Below are 25,388 nucleotides of genomic sequence, written 5' to 3' on the forward strand. Positions count from 1 at the left end.
GGACTGCAATGGCTGTAATGAGTGAGGCGCTCTCCCTATTGTTAACACATAAGTAATAGAGGTGGCCTGTAAACCTTCTGTTGTTTAAAAAAAATGAAGCTATGTCTTTTTAAGCATTACTTAATGTAAAACATTTTCTTTAAAAAGAGAGAGAGAGAGATAATAGATAAATACGTAACAGCAATATATATACAAGAATTCTGGTTGATGTGTCATAATTTATCCTGAAAAATTCTCAGAAATTTGCCCCAATATGAAAAAACAGATAACACCGTTTTCTTAAAGTCTAGAAGATAAACTATCTCTTAAAAGCAATCACTTACTTTGCCTGAGTATTATTTATTGTCTTCCCAAATGAAACTACATTTTAATGCATTTATTATAAAATTGTGTTAAATACAAAGACCAATCAGGTGTATACCTGACCTGATTATATACCTTGGACTAATTTTGCAGATTAGCTTAAAACAAACCTTCCCTGATATCTACAGTGAAGAACTGCCAAAGGTGGGTAAGCCAACAACAGTGAGATCTGGGGATTCAGGTATCCTAAAAGCAGAGGGTGGGAGCGGGAAGAGTTCTTCTTATTGATGTATGAAACTAGAGATATGCTTCAATTGCTTGATAACACTGGACTTTCAAGTGGCATCAATGATTGAAAATACTTTTTTCTTGTTTCTCAATCATGTTATGACTTTCTCTCTTGTCTGTGGAACTTAGCCTCAGATTCCCAGGCCTTTATGACCTCCAGACTAGCAGACTGCAGGAGCTTTACCTAGGTCTCCTTTAGCAGACCACCCAGAAGCTTCCACTGGTACAAGATACAGCAGCTCAACCATATAAGGGTCAGGACTGAAAGCAGAGACCACAATTCAAATCCAGAATCTGATCTGCAAAAATCTCAGATTGGGTCTTTTAGCTCAAGAGGTCACAAATCAGACAGATTTTAAACTGTAGATCAAAGTTCAAGTGAATGATCTGACAATGAGTCTAACAGTTTGTCAAGTGAATGTGAACTTGAATAAATATTTGTAAGCTATAGTCTTATTACATTTTCATAACTTTAAATTTGAATGCAAAAAAATAGGTAGAATTACTCAAAATGAAAATGAAACCCTCAGTTATAAATATTGTATGCTAACAGTAATTAATTTTTGACTCCTAGAAGTCCAATAGTGATTCAACCAGAAAACACAACCTGTGTAGGAATCCAACACGATTGAAGAAAGAATATTGTTTCCTGATATGCTGGAGCCCCTAGAGGGAAAGAGAAAGAAAGGAATGAAGACAAATAACAAAGGAATAGATAGACTGAGAAAGACCTGTCATATTGATTGTTATTCATAATAATATCTAATTAGCATTATTTTTTAATAATTAGGTAATATTAATCATCAAATAATTAAAATCAAGTTCTGTCCTTTCCAAATTGGGTAGACATATATTCTCTTTTCTTCCAAAATGTAAATGTGCAAAATATAACTGTAGGAAATGACAAGTAAATATATTTAAATATATAATATTGTAGTCAGTGTACATTTTTTGGCCTAAAACTGTTTGCCAAGTTGTACCTTCTTGCTATGAGGTAATAGAAAGTGAAACTCCAAAATTAAGCTTGTTTCTGAATTTCTTTCATTGTATAATGTCTAAAATATAACAATATAAGACTGTGTTATTGAAAATACAATGAGTCTTGAAATTATTTTACTTAATTTGGAGAGTAAAAAGACCAGAGCTGTCAGGTCTCTCATGCATGTTTGGCCTATCCCCACAGGGAGACAGGAGGCAGCCCAGGTGGACCAGTATCTCAGTGACCAGGCAATAAGGCTATCCCTTTTCAAGAAAGATTCAGGACACCAGCACACATTTTTCTGTAGACTGTTTGAACTGTTCCAAGTTTCTGTATGCTTGGATTCTATAAGCCTTACTCTCCTTTATTTTTTTTTCTCTCTAAACTTCATTCCTACTCTCCTCACTGCGTCTGATTAGGAAAATTCCTGTTAGTTATAAATCCAGCATGGATGAGACTTTAAAATCTGGGAACTACAGTTGACATCCTTCTTAACAAGCCTTATCCAAGCAGAATCATATGTAGTTTGAAATTTTTTTCTTTTTCAGATAGGAACCATCCATATTTCTGCTGATCAAGAAAAAAAGGTGCCATGGTGTCATAATAAAAAGAGCTAAAATGAAAAGTCTTAATTCTGTCATTACCTCTGGGATCTTGTTGGGGGCATGTTCTTGTCCGGGCATCTCTACCTCAGTTCCTCAACTGCAAAATTAAGAGTTTAGGTAAAATGATATCAAACATTCTTTTCAGTTTAAAAAAAAATCTATGATTCTATAAATATTTTAGTAGCAACTATATTGGAATAATAAACTATACACTAATGCCACATTATATGTCTTCAATTTAAAGAAAATAAACAAATAAAAATAATCCTCATTGTAAATTACAACTCTGCCATCCCAACCTGCCACAGAGATGTCCCTCAAGATATTTGCATATCCCCATGCCCACCTAATTGGGAGTATCTTCTTTTTTCAAACTTTATCTTCTTATGAAAATGTCTGTCTCTATCGTCAATTCGAAGCTTATTTAGAGAAGACTTTGGAACAATCCTCCCCCTCAAAATTCTCTCCTTCATAATAAATACCAAAATACATTTACAGGGCGGGGGTTGTGGCTCGGTGCTAGAGCGCTTCACTGGGTTTGATCCTCAGAATCACATAATAAATAAATAAATAAATAGTCACAAAAAAAGTGTTTAAAAAAATAAAGTATTTAAAAAAATACATTTATAAAGGCCAATAAGCTCAAGTGTTCTATAACAAGTAGGGTTATATAGTTTACAATGATTAATTATATATTTAAAAATACCTAAGACAGAGGATTGTGAATGTTTCCAACAAGAAGAAATGATAAATATCTGAGATGATGGAAATACTAATTTCATTTTTTGCACACTGGATGCATGTAGTTTGAAATTACACTGTACCCCATAAATATGTACAGCTATTATGCATCAATTAAAATTCCCTCCTTAGAGTTGCTACTGATTGTGATACCATCACTTTTCATTTCTTTAGTAGAAAGATTTATTAAAATGTGACCTTGTCTTAAAAGGGAAACATATTAAGTCCTTGACTCTCACTTATATCCCACAATAAATAGCTTATTTGATTTTCAAACATATAGTTTTACCCAATATAATGAGCTATAAATTTATCTCCAAAAGAGTGTGTATATTCATAAAGGAACTACTAGACTTCTAGAAAATATGAGCAGAAAATTTCACTGTTCATAAATAACTTCTTTCTTAGTCATACCTACTTTCTGTTTGTGTATGTTTTATAATGCATATATATATATATATATATACAGAAATATATAATTTTTAACTAAAATATATAATTTTTAGTTAAAAGTAACTAAAAATAATATTTTGGAGTTAATATCCAAAACTTGATAATGATGAGTTTCATGAGCATTTGGAGATCCTGGGCTACTGAATAGGTAAGAGAGTGAAATAGATCCTTGCGTATTAGACAGGTAAGGAAGATCCTGGGCTACCAGATTTGCAGGAAGTAAAGAGAGCACACAAAATCTTTCCAGTCAGAGTCCTTGAGAATGTCAAGCCAGAGGCACTGGGTCCAGAGTGTAGAAGGAAGGGCAGCTGAAGAGCATGAAGAGTTGTATGGAGGGTAACAATGAGGTGGGAGCAAAACAAGGTTCAAGTCAGGTGAGAACCACAGAGCAGTTATCAAATAAGAGATTGTGCCAAAAGAAGGAGCATGAAGTCTTTACCCACTGAAATTTGATTTTGTACCACTCTGTTCTTAGTTTTTTGTACTTAAAACATATCTTTAGGATGGAGCTTTTAGGAATCCTCCTTACCTCAAGTGGCATTCCAATTAGCCCTCGGTGCATATGGCCTGTTCAAGGTGTGTAAATTAAAGCACCTAAACCTATCTGTTATAACTTAATGTTCCTGCACCTCCAAACAATCCATTTATGGGTGGAACACATTCATATTTAGCTATTGTTTTGAATATAATAAAAGTAACTAAAACTGTACTCTATAAAAATATATTAGTGGATATTAAGGAAGTTTATAATTAAGATAATTAAAATGTCTTCATCAGCTAAATACTATTTTAAAAGTATGAGAGAATGTTAACATTATATTCAAAATACTGAAATCGATTTGAATTTATCTGCCTTAATAGGTGCTAAGAATATGGTGAGCATTAATGTTTAAATTAGAAAAGTTTTTTTTTCCTTAGAGCAAACATACACTATAAATTCAATTTGTTGACTATAATTTTCCCAGTGAAAACGTTAAAATATGCCAATAGTTTGAAAGTTGCAAAATGGAGAAAATATAAAAATGAAGAAAATTTCTTTCAACTTTACATCAAACTTTCAATGGAAATTGAATTTTGGTACTTATTTTAGAGCATATTTATGTGTTACTTCTACTTTATTGTGAAAAAAATCTCTCTTCCTCTCTTACTTCTTCATATGCAACATTTGGTTGACAAATGCAAATCATTTGAGAGGATATCCCAGCAGAAACCATTGTGGTTTGAGGATTTTTCTCGTCATCTTGTATTAGAGAAAATGATGCTGAATCATATACACTTAACAAATCAAAAATCAGCAAGCATGTGTAAGTAATGAAAATGTCCCATAGTAAGTAATCCTCAGGATGCCACTAAAGGAAAACAAGATCTTTTATTTGCTTAACACATTTGCCATGTTCCATAGAGAAAAAACTTCTTTACCAAATACTGTTGACTAGAAATCGTACCCACCCAATTTTGTTTTCGTACATATAAGTATTGACTATAGCAAATACTAATTTCTCCATGAAAATGAATTTTCATTAGATACAAGGGACATCATTCTTGTAACTGGTATAGATGAAACAAATAGCCCTTCTAAAATTGGTGGGGGGGAACCATAAAAAATACAAAGGAAAATCTAACCAGAAGGAGAATAAAATAAGCACAATGGAGTCATCAATGAAAAAGAGATTTTAACTAGTTTCTGAAAGCTAATGAATGACTGAACGATATATTTTAAAAGCATGAACCCAGGAAGTGTTGTGATGAATTGTAGGGAAGTTATGTCAAAAACAATGAGAGGATAAAAATAGGAATGTTAAATTAAATCTACATATGAAACAATTAATCAGCCTGTACCCCAAAAGTGGCATAAATGAAAATTCAGTGTTTATCTCCCCCACAAAATTCCCAGGTGATTCTTCTCTGAAGAGTCTGAATGGACTTGATTGGTTATGTATAGGTTTCTGCTGTGAATGTTACTGCCAAAAACAAAAGTTTTCTTTGTTAAACGTTTTTGGGGATCTGAGACCTGACAACTGTTCCCTGCTCATTCAACTTAACATGCCAGTCCATAAACTACATCCACCCAAACACTGAGCTCCACATCTACCAATCATAGGATGTACCTATTTACCTATTAGCAGAGGAAATGCACACTAGCTATCAAATACTTCTTTCTTAAATATAAGCATCTGACCAAAGGGTTTCAGACAGACAGTGAGACAAAGAAACATAAAACAGAAACACATATATAAATTAACAGGGAAAAAAATGATTTTAGATAGTTCAGGAATAGAAGATTGCTTTGAAAGAATTAAAATAAACACATTCATATGCAACATTTGGTTGACAAATGCAAATCATTTGAGAGGATATCCCAGCAGAAACCATTGTGGTTTGAGGATTTTCTCGTCATCTTGTATTAAAGAAAATGATGCTGAATCATAGACACTTAACAAATCATATACACTTAACAAAGGAGTAAGAGACCCTTACTCTAAGGGTCTGAGGTTTAAGACAATATTATATCCACAAAATAAGAACAGATTGTTATATAAAAAGAATTACACAAGTATAGGAGAAAGCATGTGGGGAATGAAATGATAATCATTAAAATTAAAGATTCGAATACAAAGACAAGTAAATAATATCAAGGAAATATCCAAGATTATAGAAAAAAATACAGACACTAAATGTTAGAACAAACAAAATATGAATTAATAATGTTGTATTCCTATCATCTTACTACTAGAAATAGAGAAGGCAGATCTCTCAAAGAAATAATAGAACTGTGAAACCATTAAAGTTTTGAAGAGAGGAGACAGAGTAAAACTTACATTTCAATGTATTTCTAATTTCAGTAGCAAACAGACTAAAGAGAAACTAGACTAGGGGAAAAGTAACAATTTGACAACTGAAAGCATCTATGCAAAAGCTGCTGCTACCTTGGACTTAAATTCTAGAAGTGGAGCTAGTGAGAAGCAGTTCATTCCAAACTTGAAGGTAAAATCCATAGAGCTGTCAAGGAAGTTTCATTTTTTTTTAATCAAGCAATTAGATGCACAGAATTCTGGTTTACTAAGACAGGAGTACTGCCAGGATGAACAGGTTAAAGGGGTAGGATTTGAGAAATATATAATTTGGATTTGGACACGTTAGATTTGAAGTTCACATCAGACATCCAACTAGACATGATAAATTGGCCATGGCATATTAGAGTGTAGATTTCAAAGAAGATGATTCTAGCAACAGTGTATAAATGACAAAGTTAAGGCATGAGATGACTTTACCAAAGACTGAGTAAATACAAAGAAAAGAGAAGGTCCATAGACTGAGTCCTGGAACACTTCTCTGTTCCAACATGAAGAAGATGAAGAGCAACAATCTGAGAAACCGCATCTAACGATGTAGAAGGATCATCAAAAGAGAGTGGTGCCCCACATTTCCAGTGTATTTCAAGGGTAAAGTCATCATCATCTCTATCAAAACCTGCTTGTAAGAAAGCAAATAAGGACTTCAAAGTGACCCCTGGATTTTACAACATGGAGCCTCCAGTGGCATGATAGCAGCTATCCTTATGAAATAGCAAGGGTGAAACTGGAATAAAGTGTGTTTAACAGAGAATGGGAGAGGAAGTGGGAAAAGCTTACATACAATCTTCAAGGAAATAATCAGAACCCTGAAGAGGTAGCTAGAAGTATATTGAGTATAATGTGTGACATTAGAGCATATGTGCATGGTATTGGGACTGTCCTGAAGACAGAGACAATTTAATGCAGGAGAGAGTGAGCAACTACAGAAATAATGTCCCTAAGACACAAAAGGGGAAACACTGCACAAAAGAGGGGAGAGTCTTAGATGGAGCAAAGACAATTTATACTTACTACCTGGAGAAAAGGCAAAATGTTTGGGGACAGATAAACAGGTTGGTAGACTTGTTACAGAAGCACACCGAAATTGCCTTTAGATTGTTTTCATTTTTTTCAATAGGAAGAAAAAGCATGTTATGAATGAGGGCAGAGGAAAAAGTGTGGGAGGTTAGAGGAGAATAAAATGTGTAAAATAATCCTCGAGGAGAGGAATACAACTCCTCAAGAAATAGGAGGACTGACTCAAAGGTAGTACTTAGAGCCCACTTGAGATTATGAACTTAGGTCATGAACTTAGAGACCTGAGAGGCTACATGCAGGCCTTTCTTCCTCTCCAGTCAGCTACTTGGACAGCTGAATAGTGGGAGAAGAGTTGAGTTTAATAGGCTTGGGGTTTTACTAGGCCCGGATAATGGTGGGAGAGAAGGGCGTGTGAGCTGAGGTGGTAGGCCAGGGAGTCCCTGTGTAAGGACAGGTCCACCACACTGAAGCTGGATAAGGAACAGAGTGTGGTATGGTACACAGTCCCCAAGGTGGGAAGTGGAAAGAAAGGAATTTTGGAGTCCAGGTAGTATGGATAGTGAAAAAGAAGAAAGAGATAGATATAAGGATACAGAGAGAAAAAGAGAGAGGAAGACAGAAGGGAAGAAGGGAGCATGTTGTGCTCTAAGTTGTGCTGAGTCCAAGAAACACATTCCAGCATGAGAGTCCCATTCCCCACCACAGGGGAAGGCTCTGCATGGCTTCCCACTGAAGCCTTGAAATGGTGACCAGGGAGGGGCACCATGATTCCTAATGTTGATAGGGCAAGAGTGACTAAGGTAGACTGGAAGGCAAGTTTTTGATACATGAGGAAACAAAGATGTGAACCACCAGGGTACTGAAAAGATGTGTGTGCCTCAATATGAAAATCATCAAGGTTAAGTCACCAGCACTTGGAAGAAAAGATAAATGTTAAGTTATTTCCTAGGATCTTCTTATGACTGTAAATCGACACAATGAGGAAATACTATCTCAGGAATCTGGTGACGGTCATGAAAAGAAAGAGTAGAAGAGAGTCTAATCCAGTGGCCCGGGTTTCTGAGAAGGCATATTGTAAAGGGAAGGGAGGAGTTATAATGGTCTGGAGGCAGCCAGGAGAACATGAAAGGTCCTCATCCCTCCCTCCAGGAGTGGTGATAGGACGATCATGGAAGGAAATAGACTAGAGAGGGCAACAGAAGGGTGTGCTCCAGTAGAACTGCTCAGGGAGAGCCAGATTTCCCGCAGACCACCAGGTGGAACAGAAAGTTCTGTGAGGAGGCTGAAGATACAGAGCCGGGATCCATCAACCATGGCCAAATTCAGCCAGCCTCCTGTTTTTATGCCAGGAAACTGAGAATAGGTTTTATATTGTTAAGGTTTTGCAGTCTAAATTGTTACAGAGATAAATACTTCCATGATATCCTTGATTCCATCTCTTGGCCCCCCAGGGCCTACAGTATTTACCAGCTGGCTCTTCAAAAACACACTTTCCCATCCCTGACACAGGTTTAGCTAATGGCTGACCAAGAAAGTGTTGCAGTGGGTCAAATTAGGTAATGAACAGAACCACACAGGGAGGGAGGATGTGTAATGAGAAGTGACTTGACAGTACCAGGAGTCCTGCATTGACTAAGGTGAAGAGGGTGGTGGCCATAACCAAATTACTCCTAAGGGTCTGTTGACCAAACTGTGGTAGGAGTCTTGAGGATTGAGTAGGGATAGAGGAGGACAGAAACCTCTTCAGGAGTAGGTAGAATCCCTTGGGCCCAGGGTCCAGCCACTTTTCTGATGTCTAGGCTGTTGGAGGAGACGGTTGAGAATATATGAAGCTCTGACCTTCTCACTGATGGCCCCCCCAAGTCTGGGTCTGTATTACTTCATGGTTGCATATTATTTAATCATTACAATTCTATCCTAGCTTCCATTTTACAGATAACAAAATCAAAGTTTAAAAAATAATGATTTAACCAAAGTCACACAGATAAATTCTAAAACCTGGCATAGAAGCTAGATCTTCTGACTATTAAGCCAAGTACTTTTTCTCACCATTGATTCCATGCTGCACCCAAATTGTATACTCAGAAACAGTACATGATGGCAGTTGGGAAGTTCTCCCTATAAACCAGAAAATAAGACACCCTCAAGAGCTCAAATTATGTTCAACCACAAGAATGGGTATGTATAACATGACAAAGTAATGTGTCAAAATACATTCTCCTGTCATGTATATATATCTAAAAAGAACAAATTTTAAAAGAGCTTGAATTATTACATAGTATATACAGCAATCCTGACATCTGACTGGGAGAAATGTACTTTCTAATTTACCAAACATACAAATGTATCTATAGAAAAAAATACACGCGCACAAATGAAGACCAAAAGGTGGCTCCCATCCATCATGGATTCCAGACAATGTTGGTGGAAAAGAGAAGAACAATGGTCAGTCCAAAAAAAAAAAAAAAAAACACACATTCCAGCATAGGAGCCCCATTCCCACCACAGGGGAAGGACTTTTATGGCTTCCCAGTGAGACCTGGGTAAAATGGCCAGGTGATGATGGGCTTCTCATTAAACAGACTTCAAATAGCAACTTTAAACTTTTGAGTCCATGGGTTTTTCTATATAAGGGTCCTTGCAGTTGGAACCATGGGAAGAGCTACCATCTTCTCCAAATAAATAAGCAAGCCCACTCAATCTTATTTCATTTGGCTGTGATTATAACTGTGTGTAGCCAGCCTACTAGCTAGTAAATCATGAAACCCACATTCTCACATCAAGAATGAGGGTCAGACTCAGGATTATAGTAAATATCCAGAGGTTATCATCCAGGCTTCCCATATGGAAGTCCCCTGCTTTAGTTTTGAAGTTGTTTTCAAGCAACTCTTTCTTTCCTTGAAAATCTGTGTGATAATTGCAACACTATACAGTCCATAGTAGTACAAATTAAATATGTGATACTTTACTTTTTATGATTAAAAAATGTTTTATTACTGCATTATACTTAAATGTAATAGTGGGGTTCATTCTGACATAATCATAAATGTATAGAATGTAATTGGCTCCATTTCAGCCCCTAGTACTTCCTCTTTCCCTCCACTTCTCTCTCCCCTTGTACCCTTTCCTTCTGCTTACCTATTGTTTCTTTCATTAATGCCTTATAGACATACATGACATACATGAAGGTGAAATTCACTGAGGGATATTTGATGTACATAGCAAAATCTGGTCAATTTCACTCTACAGTTCCTCCCTTTCTCATCCTCCTCCCATACTATCCCCTTCCTTTATTCCACTGATTTTCCTTCTATTTTTATGGGATCACACCCATGCCCACTTTTTCCTTACTTTTACAATTTTGAAAATACAGAGTTTTTTACTGCACGCTATACTTTCAGGTGCCTCATTAAAGAAGTATCGTGTGATTTCCTGTTTAAACAAAGTGATTGGTGCTTATCCTAGACTTCTCAATATGGACATACTTGGTTGCACTTTCTTTGACATCTCTGGATCATTGTTTTTACAAAAGAATATGTGTTAAATATTCACTCATTGATTCACTTTGACCTATTTAAAAAATCTTTTATCTTAGAGGTTAGTAGCTTCTATGATGGATCAAACAATAACAAAGACACCAACATTATTTTTAAGGGATGTAGAGTCAAGGTAAATAAAATTTAAAATCAGTAATATAAAAATTATCAAAGGCACACAAATATTCACTGCCCTTCAGTACAGACAATTCTGCCAATGACACTGTGCATTAATCAGTTCAAGTTAAACAATGCTGTGATAACAAACATCCTCAGCAACCTGAGTGACTAACAAAATAAAGTTGTTGTTTTTTTTATTTTTTGATTCCATGCCCATCTGGAATTCAGCATCACATATGCTCCAAGTTTTAATTCCCTACCTTCTACATTGCAGATCTTATGGCACATGGTAAAGATGGCATTGCAGAGCCACTGGATAGTCCTTAAAACCTTGGTTCAGAAATAGCACATGCCATTTTCACGCATTGCTCCTTGACCAAAAAAAAGGGGGGGGTGAGAAATATAGTTCTCCTACAGGAAGAAGCAACACAGTGATTCTTGATGTTTAATAATTTTAAATTTATTTTTTAAAACTTAATGTGCATTTATGAGAGACAAAACACTGAGTTAGAATTATTTCAGAAGGTATATGTGATTCCTTAAAGATGCAAGTAGGGTTGTCACTCCAAGTGTGAGCTCTCTTGCTATGTGAAATCATGCTTGGACTATATGGAATATTTAACAAGCATGTGATGCCCTGAAATTTTCTCAGTTACTTCATGAGCCGTCTGGCTCCCCTTGAAATCAGATCTTATGTTCACATGGATGCTCCTGGCCCACTTCAGGCTTAGTGGCAGCATTTTCACTGGTCCCTGGCAATCAGGCTTTCTAGCCATCAGCTCTCTGTCCAGTTGAGTCCAAGTGCTAATCCACATGCTCTGCTCAATTTAGGGAGTCCCAAGACCTTAGGGTCTGCATCATCCATGCACCTGTACCACATCTGCCTGCAACTGCTCAGTCCAAATCCCAGACCTAGCTCCTTTCATCAAATTTGGCAGAGTAATGCCACTATTGTCTTTTGTTAGTTAAGAGTGGCCATAAATAAAAAGAGAAGAAACAAGTGATTAAATGCATTTTTGGAAAAATGGGAAATATGGATCTGGAGTGGAAATTAACTTCCTTCACAGTAAATTTACAATTTACTGTTGACTTTGTTTCTAATACGGAGGAAACCTGATGGATGGTGGTCAGGAAAGGGGATACTCAGTAATGTGATTTGGGCTTAGGAGGGTTTGGAAGAATGAGACAGGAACTTAAAAGTATCACATGTAGTTAGCAACTGTTTAAAATGTCATAAATATACATAACTACCACATACAAGTCACATTTACTTTAAATTTCATTTGTTTTTGTTTTTGTTGTACGGTGTGATAATTTCATATTGCATACAATGTAAAATGATAAAATCAGAGTAATTAGCATTTCTATCTCCTTAAATATGTATCATTTTTTTATGTTGGGGATCTTTGAGCTCCTGTCTTCTAATTCTTCATAAAATACATTAAATTGTCATAAGCTCTTGCCATCCTACCATTCTATCTATAGACAACAGTAGTTTTCTGTAACATTTGAACATATAAACCATCAACTTGAAACAGAGTTAAAATTAATAACAGCATCAAGGCAACTATAAAAAACTGAATCAGGTAAGAATTATACAAATTGAACTTATGCCTATAATAAATATTCTTAATAATAAGGGGAAACAGTAAACATGAATTCGGTCATATTTTCCATGTCAACTCTTTACAAATGTTACTGTCTCTTTGATTGTTGCACTGCCAAACTGTTTTGTTTCCTGTTCAGGATGAAAAGACAGAAGTGTGGATTTTGGATAAAGGAGCTTGTCTATTTAGGCTTTGGGCTCTGACCAACACAGAAGGGGGCTCAGAAATAAGAGAACGAAATCTCTTCCATTTCTCCCCTTGTCTCTCAGACACAAGTGGATGAGCCTAAACCCAGTGGCACTTTATAAAAGCTACGTTTGAGGGCATAGCTTGGGCTAAGTGGGGTTTGGAAAGCTGATCTCATACAGCTGATCTTTCTTTTTTGCAAAAATTGGTGACCTTGTTTACAATCTTTGTATTTAGAGGCAGTAAGTAATTTTTCCTGTCTTAACATATGAGAGCTATTTTACATAATCTTTTCCAACTTTCTTAGAGTACCCTCCAGGGATCAACAATTCAGGTTAGCTGGTAAGTTTTGTCTTTTGTTATTTTCTTTTTAAATGGGCTGATCTTCACAGCTCAGCCGGTAGCTGGTTCCAGCAAGCCCTGGGATAAACTGGATGGTCCTACATGTTGAGGCTCCTTCTGGGGGAGACAATACTAGAAGGCACTGAACACTGATGCATGATGAAAGTATTTGGCTTTTAGTAGATTTGCTTCAGTTTTCCATGCAAAAATCCCTTCCGGAAAAAAAAAAAAAAAGTTCAAGCACTGAATTTACATTCTCCATCTCTGTTTTAAGGTCTCAGATGGAATGGAAAAGGATTAATTTTTCATATGAATTAAAGATGACTCTAACAATATGCTCCTTTACAAGGTTAATAAACAGGAAAAGGCAAGTGATCAAGATGTAACCATAATTATTACTATATTTACTTCAGACTGCTACTTAAAGCTACAAGACACTATCATTACAGGCAATCCTTTTAAATGTCAACATCAATTTAAAATTACCCAGGATTTTTCAATAAGTGGTCTAGGCTTATTCAAGTTTGAAATGACATCATAAAACTGGTGACATATTTTTATCATTCAATAATAATAAAAATAGTATGATTAAAGTCCTTTCTAGTCTCAAGTTATTGTTTTGCATAGCTAGTATGGGTCTAAACCACAGAGTAGAGCAATAATTATAAATGTGAAATCAATTTCAGATTAAAAGCAAAGATTAAGTCATGCAGGAATCTCTGCTGTTGTGCCACATGCTGATTGGAATAATTTTAAAGATTAGCAAAATATTCATTTTTGCCCACTAATAGTAAAGACACATAACTAACTTAATACTGTGTGTTTTGACGTAGGGCTGATTTTCTTTGAGATAACTTACTTGTTAAGCAGTATAACCACAAAAAAGATGCCAATTGTATAATTTTCTATAGTTCACTTAATGTACTAATCTACACACAAATTCAAATAAAGTTCACCAAAAGGTTCAAAACGAAGAGATGAACTTCTCAAAGTTCTTCTTTGCTCAAATCTCTCAATTCTTATTTTCTACTTCTTTAATCTCAATGCTTTGCTGTTGAAAAGATACTTATCATAGCAACAGAGTACTCTTAATATCTACATTCATATATAAAAACTGTCCAAAAAAATTATGTTTCATGGGCACTGCTTGGGTACTGATGGTGAAAGCTTGAATTTGGGAAGTGAGGATTGAAAACTTGGATCTATAATGCTCTGGAATGGCTTAGTGGTAAAGAGGACAGATTCTGAAGCCTGAACACCTAATTTTTCAGCCTGGTTTTGCCAGATTTGTGATTTAGGAAAATAATCTTTCTGGACCTCAATTTAATTGTCTATAAGGACAGTTGGGCCTCCATATATTTAGCTTCCACACCCTAGGAGTCAACCAATCATGCCTTGAAAATATTTTTAAAACAAAATTCTAGAAAGTTCCAGAAAACAATACTTGAATTTGCTATATGCCAAGTACTCTGACTTGTTCCATTTCCCAGATCCTTGGTTTCTCTCTAGCACTCATTGTCTAAACATTGTTTACCTTGAATGTATACAGACTTTTTTTTAATGACTATTCCCTAAACAATACAGTATGACAACCACTTAGAGCTTACATTGTATTAGGTATTATAAGTAACCTGGAGATAATTTAAAGTATACAGGAAAATGTGTGTAGGTTATATTCAAAGACTATGTCATTTTTATAAGGGACTTAATCGTCTGCATATTTTGGTACCCAAGGTAGAGGGGAATCCTGGAACTAATCCCTTTCATATAACCAAAGGACAGTTGAATTATTATAATTATCATTATTATTAACTCACTATTTTATCCACGTTATTTAAACTCATAAACCTTCTTGCTCATCCTTAAAATGGGATAATAACAGACTTTACCTTACAGGGTTGTAATAAAGATTGAAAAACATAAGTCAGGTAAAATGCTTGGCAAAGTCCCTTGTACATTGGAAGGGCTCAGGATTCATTGGTAATATTTAATAGCTGATTTTTGAGAGTTCTCAGTTGTCTAGTAGTATGGCTACAATGAATTTGTTGGTGTGAGGACTCTCATTAATTTTCTGATTAACTCTCCCTTTCCTATTACACATGAAGAGGATGATAGAAATGACCAAACTACTCTGCAGAATATGAAATGTGCATAGAAGAACCCCCTCTGAAAAGATGGAAATGCCTGCTACCATCTCATGTCACAGATTTCCAACACTCTAACCAGCAACCTTATTTTTATAAGGTATTGTTTTTACATGGAGTTCACAATTATGCTTGGAAAAATTAAAGTAGTAATACTAAAATGTATGATGACACTTGAGGATAAATATCAGTCCTTTCAAGAGGTTGGTGTTTTTCTTACTGACTCCATAACTTTCATGAACTTTCTTGTCAACATTCCTACAGTAGGGCATGACTTAATATGAAACACTGTCATAGATAAACAGCCCTGCCCTAAGATTCCATCCAGAAGTGGATTTTGTCTCCAGTAGCAGTGCTTCTTGTTAGAAGGGTGGTGTGGTCCATGTTTCAGCCAAACTACTGTTAGCTGGGAAACAGACCATATGTTATACAGTCTCTACTGTTCGGTTTTAATTAGGTCTTCAATGAGGACAGGGTCAAGATGGAGATCGGGTTTGCTTTTCACTCTTTATATTCTGCAACCGCCCCCCCCCCCAGCTGAAAAAGGTTCTTAAAATTAAGAAGCTGGATTTCTCATCCCCTGGGTCTCTACCGCAGGATGCCAAGCATCTCTACCTTAGGTCTCATTGTCAACAGCTGCTCCTCTCCCTCATCTCCAGGGGCAAACTATGCATAGGAAAAGCATCAGGGAGAAAGGGACACAAAAACGTCACCCAGCCACATTTTCAAAACAATAAACTCAATGCACTTTCTTTTATGAAGGCTTAAAAGATGAAGTAGTCTGTTATGTAAACCCATGATTTAGATGAAATCAGCAACTCTCACCTCATCCAGAGGAACATGGAGGTCTTGATTCTTATCAGATAAAAATCTACCATTTGTTTGTGTTCTTTCTGCTTTGTTTTTTCTTTCAATCCTGGGGATTGAACCAAGGGCCTAGCATACACTAGGCAAGAGCTCTATCACTGAGCTACAGTGAGGGCCCTACTGCTAGTTTCATTAATACAATCCAAACATCTTTTGTAAAGTTTTACATTCTTTCCTTTTACTTGATTAGAAGCAGGACGCGTCACTTTATTGGGTGTTGTTTAATCTGACTTGATATCTTGAACAAAAGATGGTTTTCAACCCATCCATGACCTATTTTTTTCAAAATAAACCAACTTCCTGGTGATGCCATATGCAAAATTGGCTAAAAATATTACATCTTTCCTGCACCCTACATAGATCACTGAGAGGTTTTGAACACAAGTAACAAGGGAAATGGTAGTATCAACAACCAAACTTCAGAAATCAGAAATATGATCCCATGTTTTGATTTTAGAGAGACTGAATGTGAGATGATGGCAGAGTATAAAAATAAGAAGTTAGAGAAGCAACTATCATATAAAAAAAGGTAAAGGTTGAAAATAAACATTTTTGAGTCACTTTTAATTTTAAATGATTTTTTATGATACACTATAACAAGCTGTATCATTTTGACTTGCTTTTAAAAAACTTCTAAGCTCCACATTTCAAGTTATTTTTTAGTAAAACCTCAAATTCTACATATCCATAGCCTGAAATAAATATGAGCTATTATATGAATACTATATAGAGTCTATTTGTATATTATATGGTATATAGCATGTAACATAACATGGACTAATTTGCTAAGCTTAACCCTTATAATGACAACTAAATCTCATCTTAATTGTAATTCATTTTTTTTAATTCTGTACCTTTCAAACTCTAATGAGCAAGAGGAAAAATCTGGAGATATTTCAAAATCCTTAGAGTCTTGTGTAATGAATCTGAGCAAAAACATAGGAATCCAAATTTTTCACAAATATACCAAGTAATTCTGAGACATGAAGTCTTCAGACAGCCCTTTCAGAAACTATTCTTAGCAGTTCTAGAGACCTTTAACCCACAGTGAATGTTACAGCATCATGGCAATAATCCTATTAAAGTGGCTACTTTAGGCCATCATCTTTAGAAGCCAAGACTTTGTAAATATAAATAAATATTTTAAAGTTGTATATAGATTCTTATACCAAATGACATAGAGACATATAACCAACACAAAGAGTTTAACTTTGGGAGTCCTAACACTCTCATTTCAGTTTTATGTTAATTTCTCCACTAAGAAATAATCTTTCATGGTAGAGCTCTTCACTCGAACAGTGTATGTTGGGATACAGAGTACTGTGTTGTAAACAATGCAAATACTACGTAATATCAAAAATGCAAAACAGAATTTCCACCGCAGCCCATCAAAAGATGCTAAGTGCTACTGAAGAAGTGAAATTCTTTGGGGAGGCTGTGTTTAGGAGAGAGGGGAGAGGGAGAAGAGGGGACAGAAGAAGGAGTAAGGTTTTAAGGACTCTAATCTCTCTTCCCTTTTTTGTTCTCACCGCCCTCTTCTCTGTAAAAATGTAATTTTTCTTGGAAAACCCTGCGACTGATTAAAGAGGTGTCCTGGGCCTTCTTGGGTACAAAAAACTGATCTATAAAAGATAAGCTACCATCTTTGAAGAATATTTAGAATACAAGTTTTAAAAACCCTTCTGTAGAAACAAGATTCTTTATGTCAGGGTAGGTTTATTTTGGAAGGCAATTGTTCTGGATGGGTTTTGCCAAGCAAGCATGACAAAAGTGTTAAATAGCTTATATGTCATTTCACTGGGAGCAAAATGAATCTTATAGAATTATTATTGTTTCAATTAAATGCAATAAAATACCACATGAAACTAAATTACCAAGAAAATCAATTACCAATAAACTGACAGCATATTTGTATTATAATTCGTCCTTTAAATAATCAAATGTTCTTCCATAAGCTTTAGCTTATTTCCCCAAAAGGGTTGACATGGCATTTTGTCTTGTATTTGAAAGCTATCTTTTGCTGTTAATTTGCATTAAACAAACAACCAAAAGACAAGAAAATCAAAGGAAGTACCCCTATATGGTCCTCCCACACATCTTGAGCTGTGTGAGCAAGCAGTTAAAACATGCAAATCCAGTTTGGAGGAAATTCGACATCTCTATTATAGATGAAAGGTAAACAAAGCAGATGAAGGATTAGTGCAATTCCAAATTTAAGATATTGCTCTCAGTGACTTATAATAAAGTGGTGTTGCATACGGTGGCATGTTTTAGATGACATTTCAATTGTACGAGCAATTTGCATTCTATCTGACATTAAATAACGTTCTTAGTATTATGAATTCCAGCAGCATCCTCATCTCCACAGCATAAAGATATGAACTATGAGGCACATCTTAATGAAGGGAGTAAGTTTTCCTGTCAATCTGAAATCTGAGACAAGGCAGTACCTGGGCTAAAACGCCAGCAACATTATTGTGAGTTGCCCACTCCTGGCATAGTACAAATCTTCAGCTAAGGCATTCTTCTTATTAAATAAAGATCTATAACTGAACACATGTATCTGTAATATCACTACAATCCAAAGAAAATTAAAAGACAGATTATGTCCAGGATATTACATGCACCACCACAGAGCACTGCTAGAATCTGGTATGGTCTTGTTGCTAAGATACCTGGCTAATGCCACGGAAACGAGCCCCTCTTACTAATCTAGTACAATCCATGCATGCTTCCACATATTTTGGCAGGAGAAAGTAGGAGTCCACTGACAATGGTTTGAGATATTACTAGCCAGTGTTCCTGAATTTATACATTTTTTATCTCTTTCTGGTAAGCTTCAACAATCTTAGTGAAATAAGAAATGTAACACTCAGTTAATGGCATTTGGTTGCTTTATGCCATTTAAAACAAGTAAGATTACTTTTTATCCTTCTGCATAGTCAATAAAAGTTGCTTAAAAAGGTAATTATTTAAGTGCCTTTGGTTGCAAAATTGTGGTGCTCCCCAAAATGATTCCCCTTAATCTTTGCGATTTATATTGTTATATGCACATAAATGACTAACTGCATTTTCTCTCTTTATTGCTTTCTTCAAGGAGAATGCAATACACCAGTTTCCCTGGGTGCATACTGCATAAGAAATCAGGACACTAAAAGGAAATACTTTTATCAGAAATTACTTACAAACCTATGATGCATAAAACTGGTTTGCAATGTTAATGTTTCCAAAGATTTTTTGTTTTATTCATCTAAGAAAAAAAGATGAAAAGAGAGAAGATTAAAAACTATCTCAAGCATAACAATAATATATAAAATTCCAAAATGAAAAATAAATACTTTGAGGCTTCCCCTGTACAGAATGCAAATATGCTTTCTACCTCCTGGTTGTTGTTTTTTTTTTTCCAAAACAGCCTGTCTTTGTTAAAGCAAACTAAATGAAGATTTCTAATGAAAAATCAAACATATTTTTTATAAGTGTGTCCCTACTCTGTAGTGCCAATATGATCCTTAGAGCATCAGTGACAGTAGTTCCACTGAGCTCAAATTATAACAACAATAACTTTTGCAGATGTTCCTAGCTGTCAAATATTATTCACTAAAATGTCAGAAAATGTGATAAAAAGTTAAACCTGAAAAATTATTCGAAAGTAATTGGTTCAAGTCAAGAAGGCAAGGGAAGGTCAACCATTAATCCCTATCCATAAACAGTGAATGAACTATAGAGAAATCACAGCCATATTGATTTTTTTTAAGAGGAAACAATTGTGTACTGTGTAGGTAGACACACAGTAAAGTGGACGGTGTGCAAATATACAGCTTTATATTTCAAAGGTACTCATTGATTTAAACCAAAGTTTTTCTTCAGATTTGCTGGATTTTTTACTCAAATTTGCTTTCTTATCAACAGAGACAGCCATCTTTGACAACAGTAAATTATAACCTGTATAAGTCAAGTTTGCATTATTCACACTCTTTCCTGCTTTCCAGTTCAGGGGTTCCCAAGGTCATAGTAGAGGGTCATTTTGCCAGAAACCATGGGGAGTTCATGGGTTTAGAATTGCATTCTCAATGTTACATCAATAGTGTGTCACATTATATTGTGCTTTTATTAGTGCTAAAAACAAATATCACAATTATCAATATGTACCAGAGAGAGCTGGAAAAGTTATACACATGTTTACTGTTTGATTCATACACTTTCAATATTTTGAGCCCCTCTGGACATTGTTGCAACAAAAATTATTTCTAAATTACTGCCTAGGAGCAATATACAAGGGTAACTGTATTATAAAACAGGAGATTGTTCATGACAAAGAAGAAATAAATCAATAACAGGTGCAAGTATCTCAGAAACTGTTACTTCAACACAAATTGTCCCTGTAAGAAGGACAGAAAAATGTTTTTACAAACCTTTTATTTTTTTCAATTCTCACTGGAATCCCATGTCAGAAGAGAAAATGGCTGTTTGCTTAGAATAAAGTGTCTTAGCTATCTACGTGGGCCCGACAGTAATGGCAAAGGAGGGTGCCGATCAATATCCATCTTCTTCATTCCTGAAGTAATAACTTTCAATAGGAAAATCTATTTACTTTTACTTACCTTTATTTTATTTCATTTTGCTTTAAAGAAGTTCATTCCAGAGGGAGGGTTTACCTTGCAAACAGCAGTTAACAAACTGATGATTTAACTAAGGGCACTGGGCCAGCCAGGGGTGGTACCATTTGCTATACCTGTGTGTTAATGCTAAGAAGAAACATTTTTTTTTCCTCTGGATTATGCATTTGTTATTAAAATAACAGCCACTAAAAGACTTTCAAGGCCTATGGCTGCTTCATATGAAAGGTATATCAACAAGGTCAATCACAAATAAGGGTCAACATTTATATTCTTATATAGAGGGTTTCTGGAATCTTTTACATTTCATTTGCTGAAGGCACTTTATGGGTTTTGTTTTGTTTTGTTTTTTTTTTTTTTTTTTTTTTGGTAAAAATCACTGGGTAAGGATTTAAAAAGGAAACCCCCCAACTCTTTCTTGGAAAGGCCCGTAGTTTCACAGAATATATGAAAACTACAGTTAGGAAAGGCCACATGTTCTCTGCCCAGGTATACAATATAGGAGGACCTTTCACCGCAAATTATCATAACAAGCATTATTTTAAATTGCATTTCAAAATGAAGCACTTGACCAATATACTTATAAGCACTAAAATAAAACCATTTCCAATTTTTGCAACATTTTCTCCTCTCTATTACTTCTTCTATTGACACATTATCCCTGTTACTATTTTATAATCATGATAGATTTTTTTATTTCTATTGAGCTAGAATTAGTTTAAACAGTCACAATTTCTTGTTTCCTACACACACTTGTTTTGAAGACTGTCTTTTTCAAATATCAGATGTTTAATAACATTCAGTGACAGTTCTTGTCAGTAAATGCATCCAGTTGTTTCTCTTACTTTTATTTTTGAAACTATAATTAGAAACCACAACATTTATTATACATAAAAATTATTATAATTCTTGGAATTGCCATCATAAAAACATTTTTATCATCATTTAGTCTACAATTTTTTAAATTTCCCTGCATCCAAAAGAAATTTTAAAATTTAACATGCACAGTGTTTACATGCATACTGATTCAGACTATGAATATTAGAGGACCTTTTAATAATAGAGAGGTTGCTCAAAAACATAGATATAAATATCAATACTTAAAGTTTTAAAATAACAAGAATAAACTAAGTAGCAATCAGAGATTACTAATTCTCATTGTGAATTTTTAAGTTAATAATTGGTAATTAATTTTAAATCAAAAGGAGTAATAAAAAAACCCATTTCTGAATTCTAGGTTCACACATAAATCTCAGAACACTCACTGTGTATATTTGTTACTAAGAAAGGAGATCATTGGTATTAAACCCCTGCTTAAATTAACTGCAAGATGGGAAATAAATTAGAGGCAGTACTCTCCTTAGAATTTGTATGAAAACATATATTAACATAGATGTAATATAACAAGAGAATTAATTGCAAATAAAGTAAAATATACAGAATAATGAGGATAAATTACATTTTATTCCTACGAATATCCAAGCATTTGTTAATATGAAGATATCAGCAAAGCACGTCTGCGGTAGTTGTGTGGTATTTGCACCAGACATAGAGAATCACGTTTCACATGAAGGTGATCAACAGCCTTTCTTTGGCAAACTTCTCTGCATGTATTTTCGTGTATGTTCATGTGCACCAGGGAAAATAATACACGAGAAAGCTTTGTATACTGTTAAAACACAAAAGACAGATACTCCCAATAAATCTAAAGAAAAGCCATTGACAATTTTATAAAAAAAAAAAAATAGTTCCACTTGTTAAAAGGCACCAGGGGATTAGAAAAAATATTCAAGGTCTTAAAGGTTTTAGAAAGCTTTTTGTTGTTGTTGATCTCACTGATAGTCATTTTTATTCATTGGTTTCTACCTGCAACATATTTTCTTGTAGAATTCTGTCCATTCTTTTGTGTTCTATATATTGCTATAAAACTACATATGCTATGTTCCTTAAAAAAATAGAATTTATTTAAGGAAAATCACCATACACATTTTAATGAAGTCATTCTATAGGATTAATCCTGCTACAAGAAAGAATAGATATTATTAACATATAGATGTGTATTAGGGAACATCATAAAACCTAAGGCAAAATGTTTAAATTTTAAATTTAGAGCAAGTAAATAGTGTTAATTATTCCTCAAACTACACTCATTTCAATATTCCAGTTAAAATTGTCCTTGCGTCACCAATAATGTCCAATACCTGTTCCTCGAATAAGTAAAAAACAGAAACCAACTTATACTTCACAGTGATATATTCAGCTTTTAGACCTAATACTGTCAAATATATTCCTCTCTCCTGCTTACTTGGTGGTGTAAATTCAGAACCCTTATAATCTTGAATGCTTTCCTGATTACATGATTAAGAAGGAAAAAAACCACTTCAGTTAGAATATGCTAAATGCATTGCACTTGTGAGTTAATTTTCATATCTTCCTGGGAAGATCTGCAGACAACCAGATATGAAAAGTGTACTAGACTAAGACATGAAAGGGGAGAGCAAATGGCTCACATTGTCACTATGTCTGCACTCATTCTACAAAGTGCAAATCCTGAAATTTTTACATTTTATTTGAAGAAATGACATTAAAAATGTTCTCAGTGGGAGCTGTTATTTAGAAAAACTTTAGGTCTTTTTTTTTTTAATGATATTAAACCAAGCAATCTATCTTTAAAAATATCCATTGAGGGGCTCGGGTTGTAGCTTAGCGGTAGAATGCTTGCCTAGCACATGCAAGGCCCTGGGTTCCATCCTCAGCCCCACGTATAAATAAATAAAATAAAGGCATTGTATCCAACTACAACGAAAAAAATAAATAAATATTTTAAAAAATATATCCATTGAATGGAATGATGATTGCTTAGGATGAGGGATGGGGAAAACAGATGTTGGTCAGGAGATACTAATAAAATTTCTAAATAACCACTGAAAATAAATACTTAAGAGCATCAAGCAAACTGAACTTTATCATAAAGTTATGGAACCTATAGAAGGAGCTCAATAAATATGTTTCTGATATATTTGTTTCTTATAAATCTGTCTGAGTGCATTTGTGTATATGTGTGTGGCTCCCAATTATACAACTAGCTAGAGAGAGAGTATAATTATAGACACAACTTACTCTCTGTTACTCCACTGGGTCACTTCTTAATTTCTTTCCCAATTCTTTATTTCCCTGAGGTTTAAAAGAATGACTATTTGCATGGTCTATGACCATGGTGTAGATCCTAACAAAGGACACAGCCATAATTAGGCATTCCGGCCATGATCTTAGGATCAAAACCACACAATTGTAATAACTGGAACACAGCGCAACTTGACTTGCTCAGATTTCACCACAGTTGAATTACTTGTTTTCATTTTAAACTGGAGAGATTTGCCTCATCTCTGTTTTGGAAGCTTCTCAGGTTTTATACCTGACTTCCTTTCAATCTGGACCCCACGTGAACAAAATTGGTTTATATGTAGTATCTTAAATTTTTCAATAGTTGATTACAGCTTTGGGAATGAAATGGACTTACAACAACAGAGTTGTTAATCTATGTGAAGTCAACGCACACGTGCCTCTTTTGTATTTTACGTGACTTAGCAGTAGTAGAGGCCGAAACATCATAGGCATTGATGTTGATCTAAATCACAACTATCATTTAGCACATGTGCTTGATTTAGACTTTTATAAAAAAATAAAATAAAAAATAAAAAAGACTGCCTGTGTGTAGGCAATGAATTTCAGAATTTTTAAAATTCACTTTTATCAATGACCTTTTATAATAAAAAAGTGCAAAATTCTATCTAATCCAAAGTTATAGAAAGATAGCATTTCAGAAATGTGAAACAGCCAACGAAAGATGGAGTGAACAGTACAAGAGTGGCTACATTCGTCTTCCCATCTCACAGGCAGGAGCTCCAAAATGCTGTTGGACACAGCGCTTTATTCGAAGAGGTTTCACACATGCATTTTTAATCAGGATTATATTTCACAGAGATCTGTCACCGCTCACAAGTGCAGCCGGCCGGTCCTCCTTGAAATGTATCAGCTCTCAGTCTCAGCCCTGAACTAGTTTTTCTTTGTACAAATCTGGACTTGGTGATCCACAGGACTGTGTTTTTCTTAGAAGGAAAAAAAAAAAATCCCTTAGAATTGTGTAGGACCCACATGCCCATTGTTTTTAATTCAAACATACAACTGCTTTAACCTGGACCATCTTCAAAGTCACTCTCTCCGCCAAGTTAACAGTCTAAACGTTTGGCTTTAAGGTATTTGCTAAACTTAGAAGATCTAGTAAGTGATTATTTTAAATTCAGTCATTTACATAAATTTTTGTGTTGAGTTGATCCTACTTTTTTCTTCTATTCTTGACCTTTTACATTATTAATCTATTCTCTCCTATAATAATTATTAAGACAAAAAATATAGTGAAAAAATGTTTATATGGGTATTTTTTCTTTAGTGTTCTCTAAATATTAGATATATAATATGAAACTATTATAAAACATGTTTTTACCTATAAGCTTAAAATACCCTATAGAAATTCATAAATGCAGAGGAGCAACTCAAATGTATGTGTGTGCATATAAATATAACCCCAACAATGCTTAAATTAACAAAATGCATACATGAGCCAAGAGAGATTAATGATTAGTATTAGTCATTAATCATTAGTGTAATTAAGATTAGTAGCAGTTACTACTAGAATATATATATATATATATATATATATATATATATA

At 34.7% G+C, this 25,388-nt stretch overlaps 1 protein-coding gene across 13 annotated transcripts in view; it reads left to right on the plus strand.

Annotated features, from left to right (window-relative positions):
* LOC308655106 (uncharacterized protein) overlaps nucleotides 1-25,388 on the plus strand; it is a 413,636-nt gene that overhangs the window by 174,870 nt on the left and 213,378 nt on the right. Inside the window, exons 4-5 of one of the 13 annotated variants that reach the window (XR_014023383.1) lie at nucleotides 457-507; nucleotides 1,166-1,643. The exons of 11 other annotated variants lie outside the window; for them this stretch is intronic. The gene's annotated coding sequence lies outside the window, so the exon portion shown is untranslated. Of the gene's footprint in view, nucleotides 1-456; nucleotides 508-1,165; nucleotides 1,644-25,388 lie in introns of those variants that run through there. One more of the 13 variants, XR_014023385.1, reaches the window with a different exon arrangement.

Source organism: Spermophilus citellus (assembly GCF_964194105.1).
Source record: "Spermophilus citellus genome assembly, chromosome: 8".
NCBI lineage: Eukaryota > Metazoa > Chordata > Mammalia > Rodentia > Sciuridae > Spermophilus > Spermophilus citellus.